Genomic DNA, 20,552 nt, shown 5'->3' with positions numbered 1-20,552 from the left:
AGCGTGTACAGCAGTTTGCACTTGCAATTATCAAGCGCCATGTAGCACACATCCAATCATGATCCGTAGGTAAAGTAATTACTAAATCAAACATCTTTATGGTACGATGCATGAGTTCTGTATTGATTCTTTGATTATTTTAACCTATGATCTAAAAACTATATTAGGTTAAGGTTTAAATGTCTTTGCACAAAAGGACTCGACATGATTCAGAGAAGAACTCTCCATCACCATGGCCACATCACCGTGTTCGATTTCCATCCTTCACGCAAACATCGAATTTGAGTTGGAATTTGCGTTGAATTCATCACATGTCGGAAAGCCCAAAATTGTAGTTGGACTCACAGTTGAAACTTCTTGTTGTGAATCATTGGAATCCTCCAACTTGGGAATTGTCCAAAAACATCTTGGCTCAGAGTCTTCTAGAGCTTCCACTGTTGAACACTCCGAATCTATATCAGACGTTAAAAATAGAAGATCCTTATTGAACACTGTCAAAACTAGAATAACCTAGTCGGACAACTGCATAGCATCGTTAGATACGTCAGACCATGTCCGACCATCATATTTTTGGAATGGATCCTCGAAATAGATGTCGACCCTCTGAATCATCAGACAGCACCACACGAGCATCAAGTACACTGCTAATGTCCATGGGAACTTGTTTACCCCCATTACTTCATCTTACTAGAACCCTTCATATGTTCATCAGAAATCACACCCTCATCATTCCAAGAATCTTAACCATCCTCCTTAAGAGCATAAGGTGCATCAATCTATTTGATCATGTGCATCATAAAAGTATATATGTCTAGATCATACCTAAAGCAATCATTAAAGAACTACCATGATATATCACATAAGAAAACACCACGAAATTGGCATTTAAATCATAAGTATGAGCATAATAAATCTCATCCGCCACCAGTGAAACATCGTGCCAAGCTAGATAATCAACAATTTCCAAAACATCCATTGAATCCTACTCATAAGCATATATATCAAACTACTAGAGCATGGTCATCACCACGAGCATATCATGTGAAATCTGAACATCATCATGGACAATCTGGTGTCGTTTGACAACCATACATCTCTCTTGCATATGCCTTATTGTTGGAGAAGCAAGTTCTAAACTACTTTTAGAGATTGCCAATTCAGATGTGGACACAACGTCAGCCTTCTAAAAGCTCTAAGTCTCTAGATAGAGTATGCTAGCTTCCATGTTTTCTATCTCATGACTTGAAACATGTTAGGAGGGCTTAACATCATGTGTTTGTGCAAGGGTACCTGCAACATTCAGAGCCTCATCACATAATTGACTGGACATCTTCCCCCCAATGTGGGAACATGTGACATAGCATCCTCGTAAAACAACCAGCAGCAACATCAGTGGCATTAAGCAATCATGGCCTCAACATGAAACCTTAAGGCATTACCATCCACATCATCAAGAATAGCATGCCCACCATACATCGATTTCCAGCCTTCCCACATATCATCGAGTCACCACCATAAGAACCCATATAAATAAAATCACGTCGTTGATGTGTTGGGGGAGTCTGCCTCTATAGCTCGTCCGGGACACCACCATAGGGAGGGCTCTATAAAATTACACCACAACACGAGCATAGCACAAATCCAGAGTACCAATCCACTCAGTTGATACCCTCAGTGCTTTAGCTGATGCAGTCGGACACATGAACTCTAAACTCCTCAAACTGATTCAGCTGACTCCACCAGCTATCCTTCCAAGTTAGTCCTGACCTCCCACAACTCTGATCTTTACTTCTAACACCTCAGTTGACCTTAGTTGACACCTAGCTAACCAAATTCCTAGCTGACTCTTGTTGATCAACTTCCAATTGTAAATTGAATCAGATAGCTGTTGTGCTAACCCCAGTCAAAAATATGTTCGCCAAGCTCCCAAATTGTCCTCCAGTATTAGTAAACTTCAAATACTTGCCTCAAAACTTCACTGATCATATCATCTCTCCCCTGCTGACTTCCAGTTGATGACTACCACCCGAAAATAGCCTCAAAATAGCTCACCCAACTAATTTAGTACTGAATTAGATCTCAACACTCCAGGGTCCACTGACACCTCCAATCCCTCAAATACCTCAGTTCCTACCAAGACTCAACTCCACAAACTTAAGGAGGCTGACAACAGCTGACTCTGGAAAACTTTCCTCTTCAATCCTACAAATCTGACTGCTGCTGCTAACTGACTAAAAATCTAATAGCCAGACAAAAACCCTATATCACTTCCTTTCAACCCAAAAAGACCAGATCTAACCTCGTATACCCTCAATTGACTTCTATTGATACTCAACTGACCCTAGTTGTGCTGACACCTTACTGACTTGAATCAGCCCTAATGTAAGGTTCCTCCCTCTAAAAATGGGAGAAACACTTAAGATAGTCCGCTAAGTCTTATCTTGGGAAAAAATTTCCTATTCATCGACACCTTGACCCTGTAGAGATTCAAGGATACGATTCATAGGTATGACCTAGCTCTATCCCACAGGGGAAGCGTGATTTTCTAAACATCAAATCACCCATAGGGCAATTGATCAAAAATTGGGCAACTACTAGACTTGATTTCTAGAGACAACGCTTTTTTCCTCATCTTATGGAGATCTTATGCAAGGCACAGCCGCTGACCTAGTCTTCTAGAATAGAGTTGCCCAAGAACCTAACTATCTAACGTAGGGCTTTCACTTAATCTGTTGGAAAGCTACCCGACTAATCGGGTCCACCCGTCCGTAGGATGGTGCCGTCAGGGCATTCCATCCTCCCACTTTCCACCCTACTCACGCATCAATTTGTTTTCTAATTAATACTACCACACTGTTTGACATAAATAAACATATTCCTTAATTAGGGCCCTTCTTCACAAGGTTCGTTAAAATAGCCTTCTTACACAATACAATCATACCAAAGACAAGATGCAATTATATAAAAAGTTTATACATGAATCCATTTCCATACAAGCCAATCCGGCTCTCTTATTCTTATTCTTATTCTTATTCTGCCGATGATCTAGAATTCGGCCTTCCAGCCTCTACATGCTGGGCAAAACCCTACGGGACCATACACCTCATCGTCGGCCGCTGGCGAGGACTCAAGCCGGCCTGTCGCCCTCTCAGGCTCCATCGCTCGATCCTCCCGCCCCTCAGAGGGATGTCTGCACACTAGGGTGGGCTTATTTACCGCACTAGCCTGGGCCCTCAGAACTAGGCAGCCTCATAATCTCTCGCCTCAATCGGCGATCCTTATTCTCCCAAAGGTATGAGGGATACCTTGGGCCATTCCCGGGCTTTGCTAATGACGCCGCCCGGCTACACAAGCACGGAACGGAGTTAGCGTTGAAGCCAAAAAAAATCTTGAATTCCAAAGATAACAACTTCAATGCAATTTTCTAAGTATAGCATTCACAATTCATGAAGATAGCAATTTCAACGCAATTTATCGAAAACAACATCACATAATTCGTAATTTCATATAATTTTTATGTCCTCATTTAAAAAAAAAAAGACACCATTCATTAATACTAATTTAAGGAAAAATCTCTTCTTTTGAAAATTAACCAAGCTAACTTGGCCACCGTTTCCTTGAGGGGCTTGAAAAGGGAGGACTGGAGCCGCATTGGGCGCATCTCCCTCCATCTCGTTGTTACGTGTCCCTCTTGAGGCGATATTTTGTCGTCTCCGAGATGAGGCCACCTTAGGCGTTGCCTTGTAGAGCTCGCTGCTGCGATCGAAACGCTTCAGTCGGATCTGAATTCCGAGCTCGTTTACTCACCGTATGAGCAAAAGAATATGGCGCACGAACCCTCGCTTGAGTCAAAAAACCCTTACTAAAGTCTACGCAAATGGGGGGGGATTGTGAGATGTCCTTAAGGCCAAAGGCAAAAACGTGGAGAGGGTTGGGAGGGGTGGCTGCAAGCCTCTCTGTAAGTCTATTCACACGGGAGGGGGGGGGGGAGAAGAGTTAAGGACACTGGCCTCTAGCAAGAAGGGGATGGAGGAAAATTGGCTTATCTGAAAAGAGCCAAATGAGGGGGTGTGAGAGGCGTTGCTGCAAGGGCGGCTGTACTTGCAGCAAGTACGCTACACAGGGACGGACAGCGGTACGGACGGCGGCACAACAGGGCATACGCTACACAGAAATGCGTGCCGACTGAGGAGCACCCCGAGGGTTTATATAGCTGAGGGGTGAGGGTGCGGGCGCTGCGCAAAGCAAGGACGAAAGGACGGTGTACCTTCAAAGGCTATGGATCAGTGGCCTGCATGGGTCTACGGGAAAGGTACGGTGTCGGTTGTCTGGGAAAGGAGTGGTACGCATGTACCTTATCTGGTCTGGGTGTCCACCTAAGGGTGCGCGTGGACCATACAGTGGGCGGCCGTCCTTTGGTTCTTGGGCGGCCATTGTACGGGCGTCCTAGTAAGTGTGTACGGACCAAATTTTGGGGCGGGGTACCCAAATTTGGGACGCCCGCCTCGATTTGCGTGCCGGACCGCCTCGGCGGGGGCGAATTTTTTTTTTGTCCGAGAGGTTCTCCTGGTCGCAGGGGTTCAGACCGTTCGTCAATCGGACGTGCGGTCGTGCATTTATTAAGGTTTAAAGGTCGCCGTTTTTTAACTAAAATGATTAAAATTAGCGTATAGGCTTGATCCGGTGTCCGTTTTGGATGCTGTAAAATCCTATATTAGGGTAAAATCGCGCGCAGATTCCAAATTTGGGCTAAAAATTTGAAGATTCTAAGTAGAAATGACTCAAATAATAAAATCATTGATATTTATACTATAAAAACTCATAATTACATGGACATTTCTTTATTAGTGAAGATGGGTACGTTACATCCTTCCCCCCCTTAAAGAAATCGAGATGTCCTCATCTCGTCATGAATTGGGGATAATCCTTTAAGAGTGTAGCTTCATCTTTCCAAGTTGCATCCTCTTCAGGGTAATCTTTCCACTGAACTAGATGTTCTACAAGAGTTCTATTTCGGAGTTGCCTTTCCCTAGAATCTATGATGCTTTTGGGCTGTAATTCAAGGACTCCTTGAGTAGGGATTACAACTTGTTCATCATCAAGAATATGATCGAGACTGGGGACATATGGTAATACATTATGGACTTTGATATGGGCTGGGAGTTGGAGTTTATAGCACTTTTACCTAGACACTTGGACCACAATACCTAGGGCTGAGCTTCTTATATTTCCCAAGTGATAGAGAACTTCATTTGGGTCGCACCCGTAGAAGAACTTTGTCTCCTTCCTTGAAGATCCTTTCAGACCTCTTGTTGTCAGCATAATGCTTTTGTCGATCTTGGGCAGCTTTAATATCCCTTTGGTGGATAGCTTTGGTTTGTTCCTCCATCTCTTCGAGCATTTTCCTGGATGCCTCAACTCTTATGGTTGGATCAGAGAAATTTAGAGGAGACAAGCATTCTTGCCCATAGAGTGCTTTGAATGGTGACATTCCTATGCTTTGATGATAAGATGCATTGTAGGCGAATTCTACCAGAGGAAGGTATTGAATCCACCTTCTGGGTTCTCGTCCACAGTATGCTCTGAGAATGTCTTCAATTACTTGATTGACTCTTTCAGTCTGGCCATTGATCTCTGGATGATAAGCTGTGCTAAAGCAAAGTTGAGTCCCCAGAGCTTGAAATAGAGACTGCCAGAATTTTGAGGTGAAGTCAGAAAAATCGATCACTTACTATCCTTTTTGGGAGACCATGAAGTTTGAGGACTTCCTTGATGAATATTCGAGCAACATCAGAAGCTTTGAAGGTCTTTTTTGCTGGTATAAGGTGAGCTACTTTGGTAAGTAAGTCCACTACTACTAGAATGGAGTCATATCCTCCTTGAACAGTGGGGAGACTTGTGACAAAATCCATACTAATGCACTCCCACTTCATTTGGGGAATATCTAAGGGTTGAAGCTTTCCAGGCATCTTGACCCTTTCAGCCTTGATCCTTTGGCATGAGAGACATTGTTTCAAGTACCGAAGCACATCATTTTTCAAGCCTGCCCAATGAAAGCTCCTTCTTACCACATTTAATGTTTTTGCATAACCTGGGTGTCCTGCAGCAGGGCTATCATGAGCTTCATGGAGGATTAGTTTCTTTAAAGCAGGATCCTTTGGGATACATAGCCTGTGATTGAAGTAGAGGCTTCCTTCATGAGTGGAGTATCCCTTGATTAGATTCTTCTCTTTCTCTGAATGTCCCCCTTCTTCTACTAACTTTATCATCCTTTCATAATGTGGGTCATGAGATGAGACTTCTTCCACCTTGACCAGTATGGGATTATTTGGCATTGAAATTGCATTCAAGAAAGATTTGCGGCTAAGTGCATCAGCTACCACATTATCTTTCCCAGGGCGGAATTTGATGTCGAAATCATATTCTTGTAGAATTTCAATCCATCTCCTTTGCCGCATGTTGAGGTTAGGCTGGGTGAAGATCCACTTTAGACTTTTGTGGTCAGTTACAAGCTGGAATTTGCCTCCCAAGAGATAATGTCTCCATAATTTGAGGCAATGAACAACTGCTAAGAGTTCCAAATCATAGGTGGCATAGTTTGCTTCATATTGCTTCAGCTTGTGGGAAGTATAAGCGACTGGTCTTCCTTCTTGGCCTAAGACACCACCAAGTGCTAGACTACTAACATCGGTAACCACTTCAAATTCCTTGGAGAAATCAGGAAGCTTTAAGACTGGGGCAGAAGTAATAATGACTTTCAGCTGATCAAAGTTGTTTTGATGGATTGGCAGCCACACTATTTTGCAATCCTTCTTAAGAAGATCTGTCAAGGGTGCAGCTACCAAGGCATAATCTTTGATAAAAATCCTATACCAACCCGTGATTCCCAAGAATCCACGAACTTCACGAACTGATTTAGGGGGTGGCCATTCTAGAATATCCTTGACCTTGGCGGGGTCTACTGAGATGCCATCCTTGGAGACGATGAATCCAAGATACTCAATTTGATGAGTAAAGAAGGTACATTTGCTCTTCTTGGCATAGAGTTTGTGTCTGCGCAGCAATTGCAGAACTCTACGCACATGCTCCTCATGCTCTTCCATTGATTTGGAGTAGATTAGGATGTCATCAAAGAAAACAAGCACAAACTCATCCAAGTACGGGCGGAATATATCTTGCATTAGGCGGTTGAAGGTTGCAGGAGCATTGGTTAACCCGAATGACATTACAGTAAACTCATAGTGGCCATAACGGGTATTGAAGGCTGTTTTGGGTATATCTGCTTCCTTGACTTTGATCTGATAGTAACCAGACCTCAAATCTATTTTTGAGAAGACTTTGGCCCCATGAAGCCTGTCAAGAAGTTCATCGATGCGAGGGATAGGATACTTATTCTTGACAGTGACTTGATTTAGCCCTCGATGCAGAGGCGGAGAGTCCCGTCCTTCTTTTTTTGGAAAAGAACAGGTGCTCCCCACGGAGAGCTACTGGGGCGTACAAATCCTTGTTCAATGAGTTGGGAAAGTTGCTCCTTAAGTTCAATGGCTTCAGGAAGGGACATTTTATAGGGAGTTTTTGAGACGGGTTGAGCTCCAGGGATCACCTCGATTTCATGATCGACTTCTCGAGGAGGCGGTAACCCTGTAAGCTCGTCAGGGAAGATGTCAGAGAATTCTTGGAGCCAAGAGGGTTCTGTCTCCATACTAGGTTCAATGACTTTGTTGAGTTTGACTAAGAAAACTTGCTGACCCTTACGTGTCCCCTTGAAAAGATGTTTTGCCTTGACTACCCTAGACTTAGGTTTTCCTGTGATTCCCTGAACAGATATTACTTGGCCATGCTCATTTTTAAAAGTGATACTCCCCTGGTTACAATGAATGCTAGCTTTGTTTGCAATTAACCAATCCATCCCAAGGATTCCATCATAAATTCCTAGTGGCAAGACTCTAAAGTGACCATGAGTTTGCTCATTACCCAGCTCAAAATCAAGGTTTCCTATAGAGTGGCGAGATACTACTTCTTTCCCACTGGCTAACTCTACAATCATTTTTCTAGCTGTTTTTTGACTCAAGTTTAATTTTTGCAAGCACCTAGGAGAAAGGAATGAATGGGTACTGCCACAATCAATCAAAAGCTGAAATGGCTTACCGTGATGAGTGGCAGGGGCTTGGATTACACCAAATTGTTTATTCGCACCTTGGTGTTCTACCGTCGCATGGACGGTGGCGCGCTCTTCTTCAGCCGTTTCCAAGGTCGGTTCTTCACTTATAACACAGGCAGTTCTAGCAACTGTTCCTCCGCGGCCTCTGCGCCACGGCCACTGCCTCTTGCACCTTGGTGGGTAGGGGTTCCACGGCCTTGATTTCCTCTGTTACCTTGGGGGAATGATGTTGCCATCTTGGGACAGTTGGCTCTAAAGTGTCCCGGCTCATTGCATTCAAAACACAGAGAGCCTTCTCTGGAAGAAGCAGCATACGAGCGGGGGGCAAAAGAGTTGCCTTGTCGCCCTCTGTTGTAGTAGGAAAAATTCTGTTGAGGTTTCTTGTAGGGTTGATCTCTAAGGTTTGCCTCAGGGTAAGATCTCTTTTGATTCTTCGGTTTGTTAGCCTTCATTTCTTTCACAAGGGGCTTAGCTCGTATGAGAGCATCCTGTAATGTGCTTGGCCTCATTGCTTCAAGGCGAGAATCTAGGGGTTCATTTAGCCCTTGGCAGAAACGAGCCACTTGCTGTGGGAAGTAGTCATAGCTGGGGCATACTTCCGAAGGGTAATGAATTTGGAATAGTGGTCCTCAAGAGTTAAGCTGCACTGTCTAAGACTAAAAAACTCATTCATCTTTATGGATTCATGGGATGGAGGAAGATATCTTTCCTTCACTGCCTGCTTGATGTCTTCCCACGTTTGAGAATGCTCGGTGACTTCCTTCACGGCACCACTGTTTCCACCAGAGTTTAGCATCTCCAGTGAGGCGAAACCGTGTGAGCATAGACTGATTTGCTACTCCAGTACCGGCAGCAGAGAAATAATCGTCCATCGCCTCAATCCAGACTTCAGCATCCTTCTCAACCTTTGAACCTTCTCCTTTAAAGGAGGGAGGTTGCATTTGCTTGAGCAGGAGCTTCTTCTCCTGGGTATCGGTATAAAGCGCATTGGGAAGTGGAGGGTGGTCGTCCTGGCCATCATCGTAAAAATAATTTTTAAGATTACAAGATTCATATTTGCACAACGCTTAATTTTTGGAGAGTAAAACCATTGAAATTATTTTATTTCCAAATATTTACAAGGACAAGTTTTATTACAAAGTTCTGAGACTATAATCAGTCTTATTTGCTATGAAGGGAAATTCCTAGGCTTGACTATGACATAAGGGTAGAGCGGTCCACATAGGTGAAATATGGGGGTTCCGCTGTAGTTTCTAAGACTCTAAAAACTGATGGTAAGGGTGGTAAACTCTGGATTGGGGTAGGTCCCATCACTGCTACTCTATCAGCAGGTAAAACCTGCATCACTTTGTCATACACCCAACGATCCTGAGGTATGCGAACCCCATCTATAGTCACCGAGGTGTCGGCCCTGGGGGTACCGACGAACCAAAATAAGCGGATCATCTTCAGCTTCTCATCCGCTTAAGGTCGGTGGTGAGGTTCCCAATCTGATCTGCTCGGATGATGAAGTATCTCGGCCCACGACTCCAGAAATCTCTACCCCATCCTCTCTGAATACGAGAGAAGTGAGGGAGGGATATCTTCTCTAATATCTGCACCATGGTGTCGCGAAACTCGAAATTCGAGGAGTGACTAGCAGTCTCGAAGATGCATTGGAAAACTAGAAATTTGGAGTAGGCATCTTCCTCTTCCTACAATCATTCAAACATCAATTTAACTTATTTGTTTAAGTAGGATATCTTTACTAATTAGCATTACGTTAGGTAAAACATTTATTACAAAACAGTCCTTAAACTGCAATTCCTAGGAGCCAAACTTACTATGATACCAATTGTAAGGTTCCTCCCTCTAAAAATGGGAGAAACACTTAAGATAGTCCGCTAAGTCTTATCTTGGGAAAAAATTTCCTATTCATCGACACCTTGACCCTGTAGAGACTCAAAGATACGATTCATAGGTATGACCTAGCTCTATCCCACAGGGGAAGCGTGATTTTCTAAACATCAAATCACCCATAGGGCAATTGATCAAAAATTGGGCAACTACTAGACTTGATTTCTAGAGACAACGCTTTTTTTCTCATCTTATGCAAGGCATAGCCGTTGACCTAGTCTTCCAGAATAGAGTTGCCCAAGAACCTAACTATCTAACGTAGGGCTTTCACTTAATCTGTTGGAAAGCTACCCGACTAATCGGGTCCACCCGTCCGTAGGATGGTGCCGTCAGGGCATTCCATCCTCCCACTTTCCACCCTACTCACGCATCAATTTGTTTTCTAATTAATACTACCACACTGTTTGACATAAATAAACATATTCCTTAATTAGGGCCCTTCTTCACAAGGTTCGTTAAAATAGCCTTCTTACACAATACAATCATACTAAAGACAAGATGCAATTATATAAAAAGTTTATACATGAATCCATTTCCATACAAGCCAATCCGGCTCTCTTATTCTTATTCTTATTCTTATTCTTATTCTTATCCATTTCCATACAAGCCAATCCGGCTCTCTTATTCTTATTCTTATTCTTATTCTGTCGATGATCTAGAATTCGGCCTTCCAGCCTCTACATGCTAGGCAAAACCCTACGGGACCATACACCTCATCGTCGGCCGCTGGCGAGGACTCAAGCCGGCCTGTCGCCCTCTCAGGCTCCATCGCTCGATCCTCCCGTCCCTCAGAGGGATGTCTGCACACTAGGGTGGGCTTATTATTTACCGCACTAGCCTGGGCCCTCAGAACTAGGCAGCCTCATAATCTCTCGCCTCAATCGGCGATCCTTATTCTCCCAAAGGTATGAGGGATACCTTGGGCCATTCCCGGGCTTTGCTAATGACGCCGCCCGGCTACACAAGCACGGAACGGAGTTAGCGTTGAAGCCAAAAAAAATCTTGAATTCCAAAGATAACAACTTCAATGCAATTTTCTAAGTATAGCATTCACAATTCATGAAGATAGCAATTTCAATGGAATTTATCGAAAACAACATCACATAATTCGTAATTTCATATAATTTTTATGTCCTCATTTTAAAAGAAAAAGACACCATTCTTTAACACTAATTTAGGGAAAAATCTCTTCTTTTGAAAATTAACCAAGCTAACCTGGACACCGTTTCCTTGAGGGGCTTGAAAAGGGAGGACTGGAGCCGCATTGGGCGCATCTCCCTCCATCTCGTTGTTACGTGCCCCTCTTGAGGTGATATTTTGTCGTCTCCGAGATGAGGCCACCTTAGGCGTCGCCTTGTAGAGCTCGCTGCTGCGATCGAAACGCTTCAGTCGGATCTGAATTCCGAGCTCGTTTACTCACCGTATGAGCAAAAGAATATGGCGCACGAACCCTCGCTTGAGTCAAAAAACCCTTACTAAAGTCTACGCAAATGGGGGGGGGGATTGTGAGATGTCCTTAAGGCCAAAGGCAAAAACGTGGAGAGGGCTGGGAGGGGTGGCTGCAAGACTCTCTGTAAGTCTATTCACACGGGGGGGGGAGAAGAGTTAAGGACACTGGCCTCTAGCAAGAAAGGGATGGAGGAAAATTGGCTTATCTGAAAAGAGCCAAATGAGGGGGTGTGAGAGGGGTGGCTGCAAGGGCGGCTGTACTTGCAGCAAGTACGCTACACAGGGACGGACAGCAGTACGGACGGCGGCACAACAGGGCATACGCTACACAGAAATGCGTGCCGACTGAGGAGCACCCCGGGGGTTTATATAGCTGAGGGGTGAGGGTACGGGCGCTGCGCAAAGCAAGGATGAAAGGACGGTGTACCTTCAAAGGCTATGGATCAGTGGCCTGCATGGGTCTACGGGAAAGGTACGGTGTCGGTTGTCTGGGAAAGGAGTGGTACGCATGTACCTTATCTGGTCTGGGTGTCCACCTAAGGGTGCGCGTGGACCATACAATGGGCGGCCGTCCTTTGGTTCTTGGGCGGCCATTGTACGGGTGTCCTAGTAAGTGTGTACGGACCAAATTTTGGGGCGCGGTACCCAAATTTGGGACGCCCGCCTCGATTTGCCTGCCGAACCGCCTCGGGGGGCAAAAATTTTTTTTGTCCGGGAGGTTCTCCTGGTCGCAGGGGTTCAGACCGTTCGTCAATCGGACGTGCGGTCGTGCATTTATTAAGGTTTAAAGGTCGTCGTTTTTAACTAAAATGATTAAAATTAGCGTATAGGCTTGATCCGGTGTCCGTTTTGGATGCTGTAAAATCCTATATTAGGGTAAAATCGCGCGCAGATTCCAAATTTGGGCTCAGAATTTGAAGATTCTAAGTAGAAATGACTCAAATAATAAAATCATTGATATTTATACTATAAAAACTCATAATTACATGGACATTTCTTTATTAGTGAAGATGGGTACGTTACATCCTTCCCCCCCTTAAAGAAATCGAGATGTCCTCATCTCGTCATGAATTGGGGATAATCCTTTAAGAGTGTAGCTTCATCTTCCCAAGTTGCATCCTCTTCAGGGTAATCTTTCCACTGAACTAGATGTTCTACAAGAGTTCTATTTCGGAGTTGCCTTTCCCTAGAATCTATGATGCTACTGGGCTGTAATTCAAGGACTCCTTGAGTAGGGATTACAACTTGTTCATCATCAAGAATATGATCGAGATTGGGGACATATGGTAATACATTATGGACTTTGATATGGGCTGGGAGTTGGAGTTTATAGCACTTTTACCTAGACACTTGGACCACAATACCTAGGGCTGAGCTTCTTATATTTCCCAAGTGATAGAGAACTTCATTTGGGTCGCACCCGTAGAAGAACTTTGTCTCCTTCCTTGAAGATCCTTTCAGACCTCTTGTTGTCAGCATAATGCTTTTGTTGATCTTGGGCAGCTTTAATATCCCTTTGGTGGATAGCTTTGGTTTGTTCCTCCATCTCTTCGAGCATTTTCCTGGATGCCTCAACTCTTATGGTTGGATCAGAGAAATTTAGAGGAGACAAGCATTCTTGCCCATAGAGTGCTTTGAATGGTGACATTCCTATGCTTTGATGATAAGACGCATTGTAGGCGAATTCTACCAGAGGAAGGTATTGAATCCACCTTCTGGGTTCCCGTCCACAGTATGCTCTGAGAATGTCTTCAATTACTTGATTGACTCTTTCAGTCTGGCCATCGGTCTCTGGATGATAAGCTGTGCTAAAGCAAAGTTGAGTCCCCAGAGCTTGAAATAGAGACTGCCAGAATTTTGAGGTGAAGTCAGAAAAATCGATCACTTACTATCCTTTTTGGGAGACCATGAAGTTTGAGGACTTCCTTGATGAATATTCGAGCAACATCAGAAGCTTTGAAGGTCTTTTTTGCTGGTATAAGGTGAGCTACTTTGGTAAGTAAGTCCACTACTACTAGAATGGAGTCATATCCTCCTTGAACAGTGGGGAGACTTGTGACAAAATCCATACTAATGCACTCCCACTTCATTTGGGGAATATCTAAGGGTTGAAGCTTTCCAGGCATCTTGACTCTTTCAGCCTTGATCCTTTGGCATGAGAGACATTGTTTCAAGTACCGAAGCACATCATTTTTCAAGCCTGCCCAATGAAAGCTCCTTCTTACCGCATTTAATGTTTTTGCATAACCTGGGTGTCCTGCAGCAGGGCTATCATGAGCTTCATGGAGGATTAGTTTCTTTAAAGCAGGATCCTTTGGGATACATAGCCTGTGATTGAAGTAGAGGCTTCCTTCATGAGTGGAGTATCCCTTGATTAGATTCTTCTCTTTCTCTGAATGTCCCCCTTCTTCTACTAACTTTATCATCCTTTGATAATCTGGGTCATGAGATGAGACTTCTTCCACCTTGACCAGTATGGGATTATTTGGCATTGAAATTGCATTCAAGAAAGATTTGCGGCTAAGTGCATCAGCTACCACATTATCTTTCCCAGGGCGGAATTTGATGTCGAAATCATATTCTTGTAGAATTTCAATCCATCTCCTTTGCCGCATGTTGAGGTGAAGATCCACTTTAGACTTTTGTGGTCAGTTGCAAGCTGGAATTTGCCTCCCAAGAGATAATGTCTCCATAATTTGAGGCAATGAACAACTGCTAAGAGTTCCAAATCATGGGTGGCATAGTTTGCTTCATATTGCTTCAGCTTGCGGGAAGTATAAGCGACTGGTCTTCCTTCTTGGCCTAAGACACCACCAAGTGCTAGACTACTAGCATCGGTAACCACTTCAAATTCCTTGGAGAAATCAGGAAGCTTTAAGACTGGGGCAGAAGTAATAATGACTTTCAGCTGATCAAAGCTGTTTTGATGGATTGGCAGCCACACTATTTTGCAATCCTTCTTAAGAAGATCTGTCAAGGGTGCAGCTACCAAGGCATAATCTTTGATAAAAATCCTATACCAACCCGTGATTCCCAAGAATCCACGAACTTCACGAACTGATTTAGGGGTGGCCATTCTAGAATATCCTTGACCTTGGCGGGGTCTACTGAGATGCCATCCTTGGAGATGATGAATCCAAGATACTCAATTTGATGAGTAAAGAAGGTACATTTGCTCTTCTTGGCATAGAGTTTGTGTCTGCGCAGCAATTGCAGAACTCTACGCACATGCTCCTCATGCTCTTCCATTGATTTGGAGTAGATTAGGATGTCATCAAAGAAAACAAGCACAAACTCATCCAAGTACGGGCGGAATATATCTTGCATTAGGCGGTTGAAGGTTGCAGGAGCATTGGTTAACCCGAATGACATTACAGTAAACTCATAGTGGCCATAACGGGTATTGAAGGCTGTTTTGGGTATATCTGCTTCCTTGACTTTGATCTGATAGTAACCAGACCTCAAATCTATTTTTGAGAAGACTTTGGCCCCATGAAGCCTGTCAAGAAGTTCATCGATGCGAGGGATAGGATACTTATTCTTGACAGTGACTTGATTTAGCCCTCGATGCAGAGGCGGAGAGTCCCGTCCTTCTTTTTTTGGAAAAGAACAGGTGCTCCCCACGGAGAGCTACTGGGGCGTACAAATCCTTGTTCAATGAGTTGGGAAAGTTGCTCCTTAAGTTCAATGGCTTCAGGAAGGGACATTTTATAGGGAGTTTTTGAGACGGGTTGAGCTCCAGGGATCACCTCGATTTCATGATCGACTTCTCGAGGAGGCGGTAAACCTGTAAGCTCGTCAGGGAAGATGTCAGAGAATTCTTGGAGCCAAGAGGGTTCTGTCTCCATACTAGGTCCAATGACTTTGTTGAGTTTGACTAAGAAAACTTGCTGACCCTTACGTGTCCCCTTGAAAAGATGTTTTGCCTTGACTACCCTAGACTTAGGTTTTCCTGTGATTCCCTGAACAGATATTACTTGGCCATGCTCATTTTAAAAGTGATACTCCCCTGGTTACAATGAATGCTAGCTTTGTTTGCAATTAACCAATCCATCCCAAGGATTCCATCATAAATTCCTAGTGGCAAGACTCTAAAGTGACCATGAGTTTGCTCATTACCCAGCTCAAAATCAAGGTTTCCTATAGAGTGGCGAGATACTACTTCTTTCCCACTGGCTAACTCTACAATCATTTTTCTAGCTGTTTTTTGACTCAAGTTTAATTTTTGCAAGCACCTAGGAGAAAGGAATGAATGGGTACTGCTACAATCAATCAAAAGCTGAAATGGCTTACCGTGATGAGTGGCAGGGGCTTGGATTACACCAAATTGTTTATTCGCATCTTGGTGTTCTACCGTCGCATGGACGGTGGCGCGCTCTTCTTCAGCCGTTTCCAAGGTCGGTTCTTCACTTATAACACAGGCAGTTCTAGCAACTGTTCCTCCGTGGCCTCTGCCCCCACGGCCACTGCCTCTTGCACCTTGGTGGGTAGGGGTTCCACGGCCTTGATTTCCTCTGTTACCTTGGGGGAATGATGTTGCCATCTTGGGACACTTGGCTCTAAAGTGTCCCGGCTCATTGCATTCAAAACACAGAGGGCCTTCTCTGGAAGAAGCAGCATACGAGCGGGGGGCAAAAGAGTTGCCTTGTCGCCCTCTGTTGTAGTAGGGAAAATTCTGTTGAGATTTCTTGTAGGGTTGATCTCTAAGGTTTGCCTCAGGGTAAGATCTCTTTTGATTCTTCGGTTTGTTAGCCTTCATTTCTTTCACAAGGGGCTTAGCTCGTATGAGAGCATCCTGTAATGTGCTTGGCCTCATTGCTTCAAGGCGGGAATCTAGGGGTTCATTTAGCCCTTGGCAGAAACGAGCCACTTGCTGGGAAGTAGTCATAGCTGGGGCATACTTCCGAAGGGTAATGAATTTGGAATAGTAGTCCTCAGAGTTAAGCTGCACTGTCTAAGACTAAACAACTCATTCATCTTTATGGATTCATGGGATGGAGGAAGATATCTTTCCTTCACTACCTGCTTGATGTCTTCCCACGTTTGAGAATGCTCGGTGACTTCCTTGTCACGGCACCACTGTTTCCACCAGAGTTTAGCATCTCCAGTGAGGCGAAACCGTGCGAGCATAGACTGATTTGCTACTCCAGCACCGGCAGCAGAGAAATAATCGTCCATCGCCTCAATCCAGACTTCAGCATCCTTCTCAACCTTTGAACCTTCTCCTTTAAAGGAGGGAGGTTGCATTTGCTTGAGCAGGAGCTTCTTCTCTTGGGTATCGGTATAAAGCGCATTGGGAAGTGGAGGGTGGTCGTCCTGGCCATCATCGTAAAAACAATTTTTAAGATTACAAGATTCATATTTGCACAACGCTTAATTTTTGGAGAGTAAAACCATTGAAATTATTTTATTTCCAAATATTTACAAGGACAACTTTTATTACAAAGTTCTGAGACTATAATCAGTCTTATTTGCTATGAAGGGAAATTCCTAGGCTTGACTATGACATAAGGGTAGAGCGGTCCACATAGGTGAAATATGGGGGTTCCGCTGTAGTTTCTAAGACTCTAAAAACTGATGGTAAGGGTGGTAAACTCTGGATTGGGGTAGGTCCCAACACTGCTACTCTATCAGCAGGTAAGACCTGCATCACTTTGTCATACACCCAACGATCCTGAGGTATGCGAACCCCATCTATAGTCACCGAGGTGTCGGCCCTGGGGGTACCGACGAACCAAAATAAGCGGATCATCTTCAGCTTCTCAATCCAACGAATCCGCTTAAGGTCGGTGGTGAGGTTCCCAATCTGATCTGCTCGGATGATGAAGTATCTCGGCCCACGACTCCAGAAATCTCTACCCCATCCTCTCTGAATACGAGAGAAGTGAGGGAGGGATATCTTCTCTAATATCTGCACCATGGTGTCGCGAAACTCGAAATTCGAGGAGTGACTAGCAGTCTCGAAGATGCATTGGAAAACTAGAAATTTGGAGTAGGCATCTTCCTCTTCCTACAATCATTCAAACATCAATTTAACTTATTTGTTTAAGTAGGATATCTTTACTAATTAGCATTACGTTAGGTAAAACATTTATTACAAAACAGTCCTTAAACTGCAATTCCTAGGAGCCAAACTTGCTCTGATACCAATTGTAAGGTTCCTCTCTCTAAAAATGGGAGAAACACTTAAGATAGTCCGCTAAGTCTTATCTTGGGAAAAAATTTCCTATTCATTGACATCTTGACCCTGTAGAGATTCAAGGATACGATTCATAGGTATGACCTAGCTCTATCCCACAGGGGAAGCGTGATTTTCTAAACATCAAATCACCCATAGGGCAATTGATCAAAAATTGGGCAACTACTAGACTTGATTTCTAGAGACAACGCTTTTTTCCTCATCTTATGCAAGGCACAGCCGCTGACCTAGTCTTCTAGAATAGAGTTGTCCAAGAACCTAACTATCTAACGTAGGGCTTTCACTTAATCTGTTGGAAAGCTACCCGACTAATCGGGTCCACCCGTCCGTAGGATGGTGCCGTCAGGGCATTCCATCCTCCCACTTTCCACCCTACTCACGCATCAATTTGTTTTCTAATTAATACTACCACACTGTTTGACATAAATAAACATATTCCTTAATTAGGGCCCTTCTTCACAAGGTTCGTTAAAATAGCCTTCTTACACAATAAAATCATACCAAAGACAAGATGCAATTATATAAAAAGTTTATACATGAATCCATTTCCATACAAGCCAATCCGGCTCTCTTATTCTTATTCTTATTCTTATTCTGCCGATGATCTAGAATTCGGCCTTCCAGTCTCTACATGCTGGGCAAAACCCTACGGGACCATACACCTCATCGTCGGCCGCTGGCGAGGACTCAAGCCGGCCTGTCGCCCTCTCAGGCTCCATCGCTCGATCCTCCCGCCCCTCAGAGGGATGTCTGCACACTAGGGTGGGCTTATTATTTACCGCACTAGCCTGGGCCCTCAGAACTAGGCAGCCTCATAATCTCTCGCCTCAATCGGCGATCCTTATTCTCCCAAAGGTATGAGGGATACCTTGGGCCATTCCCGAGCTTTGCTAATGACGCCGCCCGGCTACACAAGCACGGAACGGAGTTAGCGTTGAAGCCAAAAAAAATCTTGAATTCCAAAGATAACAACTTCAATGCAATTTTCTAAGTATAGCATTCACAATTCATGAAGATAGCAATTTCAACGCAATTTATCAAAAACAACATCACATAATTCGTAATTTCATATAATTTTTATGTCCTCCTTTTAAAAGAAAAAGACACCATTCATTAATACTAATTTAAGGAAAAATCTCTTCTTTTGAAAATTAACCAAGCTAACCTGGCCACCGTTTCCTTGAGGGGCTTGAAAAGGGAGGACTGGAGCCGCATTGGGCGCATCTCCCTCCATCTCGTTGTTACGTGCCCCTCTTGAGACGATATTTTGTCGTCTCCGAGATGAGGCCACCTTAGGCGTCGCCTTGTAGAGCTCGCTGCTGCGATCAAAACGCTTCAGTCGGATCTGAATTCCAAGCTCGTTTACTCACCGTATGAGCAAAAGAATATGGCGTACGAACCCTCGCTTGAGTCAAAAAACCCTTACTAAAGTCTACGCAAATGGGGAGGGGGGGGATTGTGAGATGTCCTTAAGGCCAAAGGCAAAAACGTGGAGAGGGCTGGGAGGGGTGGCTGCAAGCCTCTTTGTAAGTCTATTCACACGGGGGGGGGGGGGGGGGCGGGGGGGGGGGGGGGAGAAGAGTTAAGGACACTGGCCTCTAGCAAGAAGGGGATGGAGGAAAATTGGCTTATCTGAAAAGAGCCAAATGAGGGGGTGTGAGAGGGGTGGCTACAAGGGCGGCTGTACGTGCAGCAAGTACGCTACACAGGGACGGACAGCGGTACGGACGGCGGCACAACAGGGCATACGCTACACAGAAATGCGTGCCGACTGAGGAGCACCCTGGGGGGTTTATATAGCTGAGGGGTGAGGGTACGGGCGCTGCGCAAAGCGAGGATGAAAGGACGGTGTACCTTCAAAGGCTATGGATCAGTGGCCTGCATGGGTCTACGGGAAAGGTACGGTGTCGATTGTCTGGGAAAGGAGTGGTACGCGTGTCCACCTAAGGGTGCGCGTGGACCATACAGTGGGCGGCCGTCCTTTGGTTCTTGGGCGGCCATTGTACGAGCGCCCTAGTAAGTGTGTACGGACCAAATTTTGGGGCGGGGTACCCAAATTTAGGGCGCCCGCCTCGATTTGCGTGCCGGACCGCCCCGGGGGGCGAAAATTTTTTTTGTCCGGGAGGTTCTCCTGGTCGCAGGGGTTCAGACCGTTCGTCAATCGGACGTGCGGTCGTGCATTTATTAAGGTTTAAAGGTCGCCGTTTTTTAACTAAAATGATTAAAATTAGCGTATAGGCTTGATCCGGTGTCCGTTTTGGATGCTGTAAAATCTTACATTTGGGTAAAATCGCGCGCAGATTCCAAATTTGGGCTCAGAATTTGAAGATTCTAAGTAGAAATGACTCAAATAATAAAATCATTGATATTTATACCATAAAAACTCATAATTACATGGACATTTCTTTATTAGTGAAGATGGGTACGTTACACCTAAGCTGACCTAGACCACTATCCAGCCCACAACCTATTCGTTTGACTTTCGATAATTCTTTGATTGTCAGAACAGACTTTAGAGGCTTCCAACAAGACAAAATCTGTACTTCTATAGCATCACCTAACCAATCCAAATACACATCTGACTCTGTCAGACCCTGCTGAGTCAAAATTAGAGCTTTCTAACTTAGACTTGATTCAGCAAACTTCAAGTCTTCATTCACACAAGTATTCTCTTAATAATCTCAGAACAAACAACATATACCAGAGCATAAACAACTCATCAATCAAAACACATAGGGTGCAGCACTCACTAAGGTGGAGTTGTTTTCGGCCCTTATTGGTAGAAGATGCAATGTGCCTGCATGAGGGACAGATGTTTTTGGTGTCACTTTTTAATGGCTGAAACAT

General features: G+C 44.4%; 1 long non-coding RNA gene across 2 annotated transcripts in view; it reads right to left on the bottom strand.

The window, feature by feature from the left end:
* Nucleotides 1-607: 607 nt before the first annotated feature.
* Nucleotides 608-20,552, bottom strand: part of LOC147614697 (uncharacterized) — a 34,554-nt gene continuing 14,609 nt past the window's right edge. The window contains exon 3 of one of the 2 annotated variants that reach the window (XR_015262877.1): nt 608-1,290. This is a non-coding gene — a long non-coding RNA (uncharacterized LOC147614697). The remainder of the gene's footprint in view (nt 1,291-20,552) is intronic. The other variant, XR_015262878.1, reaches the window with a different exon arrangement.

This window comes from Cibotium barometz, chromosome 41 (genome assembly GCF_041138505.1).
Source record: "Cibotium barometz isolate CiBa-2024 chromosome 41, ASM4113850v1, whole genome shotgun sequence".
Taxonomy (NCBI): Eukaryota; Viridiplantae; Streptophyta; class Polypodiopsida; order Cyatheales; family Cibotiaceae; genus Cibotium; species Cibotium barometz.
Note: the sequence above shows the minus strand (reverse complement) of the source record. Positions and strands in the feature narration are given on the sequence as shown.